General features: G+C 47.3%; 1 pseudogene; it reads left to right on the forward strand.

Annotated features, from left to right (window-relative positions):
- Positions 1-7,797: 7,797 nt before the first annotated feature.
- On the forward strand, positions 7,798-8,392 carry LOC124684694 (annotated as a pseudogene).
- Positions 8,393-8,677: the final 285 nt, after the last annotated feature.

The raw sequence follows: 8,677 nt of genomic DNA on the forward strand, positions 1-8,677 counted from the left end.
CCTGCCGGGTGGACGGCTGGAACTTCGGCGCTCCCCAGGCCAAATTTTCCTCCAATCCGGACGAAAATTTCGCCGGATTTGGGCGTGGGGAGCGCCAACGAGTGGAGATGCTCTAATACATGTGTAGTCTTCAAGGAAGAAGCTTCTTGTTTGTAAAAGTTCCATAGTATTTAGCCTATACTGAAGAAGTAACCAACCGAACACTTGGTGCTTTTGCTGACAACATGACTTCCAGAGACAATACCACCATTATCATCAGCCCTTGAACCTTATGATCCCGTAAACATCTTTACCTACAAATAAATATCTCAAAAGAAAAATGTCAACCATCATACAATGAAAGTCCTGTTATCAAGAACTTTGGGGAGCTTGGTTTATTAAAACAAATACACATATATATAAATATCGCATGTGTTCATTAATTTTCAACTCTAATCTACACATAAAAAATCACGGGGAGCAAAAATCGAGTTTATTTTGCCTTTTTAGAGCCATGGGTTTGAATTATTTTTCATAGTCAAAATATAGATCTATTATGCAACAAAAATTTACATATAAGTAGAACACGTCCGAATGCATCCACGGACAAAACTCAGATTTGTTTCATGAAACTTGTAAGAAGTCGTTTGGTATCTATCATTTGGGCGTGGAATCCTAGAATTCATTTTGGAATTCCATATGTGGGCTGTTTGGTTGCCACAGAATTTGGCCGTCATTTTATTTAGGAAATCGAGCAAAATGGCGCCATGCGTAAACACGATTCCGAGCTGAGACCTATCATTTGCGTTTCTCTATGGAAGCCAGTTACAAATTCAATATTGAATTCTACTATCATTTGCAATTCCTGTGGCAACCAAACAAGTGTCCATTTCTGAAATTACAATGTAAATGAAATAAATACATGTATTCATTTCAAAATGGTACAAACGAAATGAAAGCCTAGCTTCCAAACGACTTCTAAGTATCATTTTCGGGTTTTTTTGAAAGTTATGGGCTCAGTGAACTATTGGAGGTACAAGTGGTATTTAATTTAACAAAAATATCGAAGTGCTTTACAAGGTGTATCTTAGGTTGTTCAACAGAAAAATAAGAGAAGTTGGAGTCATATATACAAGTGCCTATTGAAGTATCTTGTTGGGTTAACTTAGATAACTTTAAACTTCAAAACGTTAGACATGGCGATCGAGACTCGTGGGGACTTCTGGCAAGTTTATCTACATGTCCTTGGAAAATCTTAGAGGCGGGGGAATCTCACCTTGTTGATGTTCCTGTCTATATGTCTCCACGTTTTCTTTGTTTCAATCTGGCCACCACGTGAAAAACTCACATCAGACTGAGTTGTTTCTTGTTTATTTACCTCGAAACCTGAACCTAACATGCATCAGACGTGAGTATCGTTGTGTGTCGAGCAAGGAGTGCCTCTCCTAATCGAAGTATGTGCACACACACGATGACGGGTCAGTGTTGTTCTTGTCGGAGACTCTCTGCCTGTGATAATGTGTCTCACAAAACCAGAAGTCAGAGGTTGCGTTTGAGTAATCACGATGCAAATTAAGCTGGCGTTTAAGCAATTCAAAAGAACCAGGAAGAATACTCTCCCCTCAAAAAGAGTTAGAGCCATCAGGACTAAAGAGAACTAATGCAAGGACCACGTTAACTTACTCCATATCCTTCATTTCTTTTTAGAGATTTCTATTTTCGTGCCCTCCGGTCCTTAGTTGTACTCAGTTTTCCCCAGCTCCTTAGTTTTTCCTCAGTTTTCCCCAAGCCCTTGTTTGAAACCCGCGAAGCGGCTCGCACGGCAGGATTCCCGCTTAGTTGACCGTTCGTCACGTGTGGGGCCGCGTCTTGTGGGGCCGAGTCGTGTGGGCCCGCGTCGCGTGGGGCTGGTAGAAAGGGACCGCGTGGGACAGGACGAGAAGCGTTTGGCTGCACGTGAGCAGGGAGCCGGGTTCTGTCTCTCTCGGCCCCAAATTGGCATCCCTATTAAGTGCACCTTTTTCCCTCTTTCTCTCTCGTCCTTTTCACCAAATTAGTATAAAATCTAGAGAAGCTTGCATTTCTGACTTTCTTCAATTATTTGTGCCTTTTGGCCCTCGTTGTTTGCCCAATATGGCAGCAAATCTAGTACTCCTCTCGGTTCATATGTATGTAGTTAAATCTAGAAGCAAATCTCCAGGATAATGTACGATAAATTCACGGTCATAGTAAATCAAGAAAACTAAGTACGGCCAACAAAATATAGTAGACTAGGGATAGATAATCCCTAGATAATATGGATAGATAATAGGCTGCATACACAAGCAGCCAACATAGTAACAGGTTCTTCACAAGCACCATCATACTAACATAACAACAAGGGATCCCTAGCTAACAACAAAGGGATCCCAACAACAAACTAGGAGGCAAAGCAGCAGCAGCAAGACACGTCCGGGACTCCGCCTACCCCATCCGGCTCTCCCTCCACTTGTTGCTCTTGCTCCCCTTGGGAGCCTTGGGCTTGAGCGGAGGCATGCGCCCGGCGGAGATCTCCACCCGCCGGAAGCCGCGGAGGTGCATGCCGAGCGCCCGTGCTTGGCGCGGAAGGAGTGGACGTTCACCGTCGTGCCGACCTTGGGGAAGGTGTTGCCGATGTTCTCAGCATGCGTGACGAGGCAGTTGAAGTCCGTGGCGCCGAGTCTCCCGGTGCAGTAAGGGGCACCCGTACACCTCCTTGGCGAAGTAGGAGATGTATCGGCCGACCCGCAGCCTCCGCGAAGACCTCGGCGAGTCTTGACGTCCTCCTCCGCTCTTCGTCGCCGCCGACGTCGTCGCCGGACATCTGATCCATATCAAACAGAAACTAGTGAATGAGTTGCAACGATGACTAACGTACATGATAACAAAGTTAAGAAAAACGAGTCAGCCTCGACTAGAGTGGACATGATTATATATCTACAGGGAAGGGGTAAGCGAACTAAAGCTCATGCACAACAGATTTGTACACAGCAATGGTTCGCCGAACCCTCCCTGTAAAAATTTGTGCCCAACCATTCATCATAGGCAAAGAAACAGATTCTAGATCTGAACTAGATCTGAACTTGAACACATTCGAGATTATTTGCAAAATTAAACGGTTGATATCTTTTGATTAGTGCATAAAATAACTGATTGAGATCCCATGATTACTTGCATAAATTAACCGATTGAGATCCAATATTACTTGCATAAATTAACCGAACAGCCGAACCCCCAAATCAAGAAGTGATCAAAACAAAATGGAATAAAATCGGCGCAAATATTAGCCCAATACCGATCCATCTACAGTATCCATCTACACCAGCAGAAAATAGGGTTCAAAAAGGAATGGGGAACAAAAAAGGAAGCAAAACCGTAGTTACCTCGTTCCATGGGTCCTCCAGGAGGTGTCGTAGGGGTTCGGGGGCGGGACGTACGGCACGGGGTCGTAGGGGTCCCATCCCGCCGGGATCCGACCGCCACCGGCGGCAGCAGCCTCCGATGCACCGGCGGCGGCGGCGGCGGCGGCGGGCGGCGGCGGCTGTCGTCCGTCGAGGGGACGGGGCCGAAGATGGAGGCGTCGCGCTTCGAGCCAACCTCGACGATGGGATTGGCATTCTCCTTGTCCATCTCTCCGGCGGAGGAAGAGGAAGAGGAAGAGGGAGAGGGAGAGGGTTTTTGCTTTGGAGAAGATGATGGGACGTGGGAGAGAGTTGGCGATGCGTGAGCGAGTGAGAGTGACAGAGACAGTGGGAGGAGGCGTCTATAAAGGCGAGGGGTGGTTAATGCGACCCGCGTCCTACGCGTGCACTGTGTGCACGTCCGCACGTCTTGGACTTCGCAACGCGACACGCGTCCACGATTGCACGTCTCGACTTCTCCACCGCGACCCGCGTCTACGCGTCAACAATTGCACGTGTCCTCGAGTCTAACCCCGGAAATTTAGATATACTCAGGTATACCCTCGAGTCTTATACTAGCATTTTTTGTGTGCTCAATTTTCCCCTCGAGTGCTAATACTCGGCTAGTGCAATATACTCAGCTTTACCCTCAAGTGGCTGGTCAACAGAGAGTCAACAAATGGGATTAACTAGTTAAATGAGTCATTTAATGTGCAAAAAAATCCTAAAAAGAGTGGCACTTACTCATGGAGTCTTTACCACAAATTGACACTTCTCAAATCATAGATAAATCATAGATAAATCAAGTTTTACCACAAATTGCCACTTCTCAAATCACCTAGTAGCTATGAAGGTGCATGGTTTTCCACAATAAGCCCTTCCCAAAACAGCTTCCCCCAAATCATACTTTGTCTAAATGAGGCCACAATTCTCACACCGATGTATATTGGTATTGCAAATAGTTTGAGGTAGGCCAAGATGGGTTTCATTGTACAAAACACGCATTTTCCATTTTTTAAATCTCATATTTGAATCCCTTAGTCTATTTACTACCCAGGTGCCCTTGGTTTCTTGATAGTACTCGCGTTTGCCCTCTCTCTTCACAAATTCTCGCGACGTGCATCATCGCTCCGATTGGTCTAGCCCATGTCACGCGGATCGTGCCCACCGACCGTTGATCGTATGAAGGGAACGGGCAGGATAACCCCTCTCTCTCTCTCGTTGGCGGTTAATTAGCTTGTCGAAGGGCGGTTTTCTCGTATTATTTTTCACGCGCTAAAAATTATAAACTGTTTTAGGCGTTATTTTTCACGCAAAAAATGATAAACCATCACCGATTTGTTGTTACCATTACTTTTCACGCAAAAAAAATGATAAACCATCACCGATTTGTTGTTGCCATTACTTTTCACGCAAAAAATTGATAAACCATCAACAATTTGTTGTAGCCATTACTTTTCACGCAAAAAAAAATGATAAACCATCACCGATTTGTTGTTGCCATTACTTTTCACGCAAAAAATGATAAACCATCAACAATTTGTTGTAGCCATTACTTTTACGCAAAAAATGATAAACCATCAACAATTTGTTGTAGCCATTACTTTTCACGCAAAAAAAAATGATAAACCATCACCGATTTGTTGTTACCATTACTTTTCACGCAAAAAATGATAAACCATCAACAATTTGTTGTAGCCATTACTTTTCACGCAGAAAAACCTAATTTGTTACAAAAGCTGGTTTCAGTGAGACCTAACCAAGTTTGGCATACATGATGGCATACCTATAACAACAAGGAATATCTAAAAGGGAAAGTTTCAGTAAAATTTAGGGTGAAAATGATGCCATACATGATGCTGTTTTTCGAGGTTTTGACCTGAAAATCAATTGGGTATTGTAAAGGGAAATAAAAGTTCGAAAAATGTAAAAACGAAACAATCTATCTATCTATGTATAGAAGATCAGCTGTATGAAATTTGAGGTTATTTAGAGAAGGTAGAAAAAATCACCTTGTTAGAAAAGCCGGTTTCAGCGAGACGAAACGGCATGCGCTTAAGCAAAGTGATTTTTTCGAACATCTCCAAATGACCCCAAATTTTCCATACATGATGCCATACGTGTAACAACAAGGAACCCTATCTAAAAAGTGTCAAAAAGTTTGCCCAACCGTATAGCTCTATCAAAAAGAACCTCACCATGGCGCTAGTATAATTTTGGGATAGTTACAAACTTTCGTTACCTAACCTTCAACATGAAACTTGTTTCAAATTCATTTTGGCTTACAAGAAACAAATCCCAACTTGATTCGAGCACCACAGCCTCCAAACGATGCCGATGCCGATATCGGCATGGTCGAACGGCTATGCTCGCCGCCACTCGCTAGGTCAACGTCGGGATGCACCCTCAATCCCGTCCCCTCATTCGATCACCGACACACCGCAGATACCGCCGAGGCCAATGCCGAACGTACATGCCGATGCCAATGCCGATCATGCATGCACGCCGGCTGTGGGCACGGCCACGCCGACTCCGCTATGCCGGACGCCAGCGGACCGCCGCGAGGTCTTTCCCTTCGCCACCACACTCTCCTAGCACCCACCTATACACGCCGGAAAGGAGAGACACTAGTTTTCTCTACATTGCTCGCGTTCGTGTCCCACACTGGTCAGTCAAAGTTTTGAGGTGGTCGTCGATGTCGTCGACCATTTCTTCTCTTCTTTGCATGGTTAAACGCGTCTAGTTCATATCTATCTAATGCGTCCGGGTCTCGCCTCATGCGGCTTCTTTGTGGACGTCGATCTCATCTCGGCACCCCGCATGCCACCTCCTCCGTGCCATCGCTCGTAGAGCTCCGTTTAAAAATCTAATCCTACCCGTGTATTGCCCCTTGTATCGGCGTCATGGCCCCACTTGTCATTTGATATACCGAAGCCCCACTCGTTCGCGTTTTGGTCGGGGATACGAGCGATGCTTACGGTCAAACAAAGATGGATGGTCCGACGTGTCTTTGCGGGCTCTACGTGGCCCCACTAGTCGAAGATAACGGTCAACCGTCGGGCAACCGGCCGTTACATCACGTGTGATGGTTTCAGACAAACGCTTGGGTAAAACTGAGGAAAAACTAAGGAGCTGGGGAAAACTGAGCACAACTAAGGACCCGAGGGCACGAAAATAGAAATCCCTTCTTTTTAATCCTAATGCAAGGACCACAACGAAGATACTACCCATGAAATTTTATTCTAAGATTATAGATTCAAACTTCGATATCAATTCTGAAAATCAGCTAAATAACTTAAAAAAAGATATAATAAACCGAGTCCTCCTCCCCAAAAAAGTAACAAAAGCATATGAGACGACATCAACAGATCTCCCGCGAGAACTAGCCAAGGTCGGGTAGAGAGAATCCCGCCGACGCCGGCACCACATGGGCTTTGCCCAGGGGCGCTCGCCGGCGGCGGCGGGGTGAGGGGAGAGGGCGAGGCCTTATCGCAATGGCACCTAGGGTTTCATCCTGATTGGTTGTGCGTGCGGGGGTGGGGGGGTGGGGGAGGGGGGTTGACGTGGGACGCGAGGGGGTTGTCCTATGGTATGGCCACAACAAATCAAACAAAGCCAATATTGCTCTTGTCAATGTTTTCATGAAAGTAAACCCTAGTAATTTTGTATAAACAAACATACTTAGTCCCTCCGTCCACAAATAAGTGTACACACAGGTTTTCCAAGATAAATTATGAAGTGAAGTAAAAAAATTACATTGGAAACATGCATCTCTGCTCTTTATTCTTTCACCTCCAATAAGCTAAGTGCATGTAGAAAACACGAAGAATATGTGCTTAATATTATTGAGTTTGATTTCCATGCAATGAGAGAAAGCAATTAAAGTGCATTGAAAAGATAGGAATACACTCATTTGTGAACAAAGTTTAGAGCTAGATGTCCACTTATCTGAGGGCGGAGGAAAAGATAGAAGACTCCACTGCGTTTACATGATAAACTGCCTAGTGAAATGACCAACTAGAAATTTGATTTGTGTAAATTGAGTGCATAAGTTTTTTTTTTGACGATATTGAGTGCATAAGTTCTAGTAGGAACAAGTACAATGCATATTTATTTCCTTTTTTAATTGATTGACGAGGTGCTCAACAGCCCCAATTTTATTTCTCATGAGAAAGAAGAGGAGTATTTATTCATCATGTAAAAAAAAAAAGAGCTTCGAGGATGTCACGAGACGAGACGAGACGAAAACGACGGTCGCTAATGGCCGGCGAGGCGGGGCCCACTCCACGTCGACCAGCATACCCAACTCGGCCAATAAATGCAGCACCCCCACAGCGACAAACGACCAGACCCGACAGACCTCTTCCCCATCGTCTCTCTCGCCCAGCAAGCCAGCCAATCGTCTCCGTACATCCACATGGGCGCGGCGGGCGACGCACCGGCGGAGCACCCGCCGTCCCCGCCCCCGGCGGCGGCGAAGAGGACGCTGGTGTTCACGTACGGCACGCTGAAGCGGGGCTTCTCGAACCACGCGCTGCTGCAGGACCTCTTCCTCACCGGCGACGCGTCCTTCGCGGGCGCCGCCGCGACCGCCGCCCCGCTCCCGCTCGTGTGCGGGCCCTACCGCGTCCCGTTCCTGCTCAACCTGCCGGGCTCCGCCGGCTGCCACCGGGTGAAGGGGGAGCTCTACTCCGTGACGGCCCGCGGGCTGGCGCGGCTGGACGAGCTCGAGGGCGTCTCCCGCGGCCACTACGAGCGCCTCCCCGTCGAGGCCGTGCCGGCGGCGGACGAGGGGCGGCGGCGGTGGAGGGCGCGGTGGCGTACTACGCGCACCGCGGGTACGCGGCGGAGATGTGGGCGCGCAGCGGGCGCAGGGGCCACGCCGAGTACTCGCCGGCCGTGGCGGCGGGCTACGTCCGCCGCGTCGACCGGCCCCAGGGCCAGACCTTCCTCGAGCAGATCCGCGTCTTCGTCTCCTCCCAGTCCTAGATCGATCCATCCATATTACAAGGGAGATGGAGTACTGTCTCTGAACTCCAACAGCCGCGTGCGTCCGGATGCGTGCCGACGAGGGCCGTACGCGTACGGTTGTCCTTGCTCTGTTCCAGATTGGGATGTCGTCGTCTACTCCTCTGGCAGTATCTGTCTGCTTCTGTGATGGCCGCCGTGGCAGAGAGATCGATCGGTGGATACGCTTATCACTTCCAATTATTGTCTTCCAATAATTGTTGGCGTGTAGTACAGTATGCTGTATCGATTGATCAATTATTATTCCTATG

Source organism: Lolium rigidum, chromosome 1 (genome assembly GCF_022539505.1).
Source record: "Lolium rigidum isolate FL_2022 chromosome 1, APGP_CSIRO_Lrig_0.1, whole genome shotgun sequence".
In the NCBI taxonomy this organism is placed as follows: domain Eukaryota; kingdom Viridiplantae; phylum Streptophyta; class Magnoliopsida; order Poales; family Poaceae; genus Lolium; species Lolium rigidum.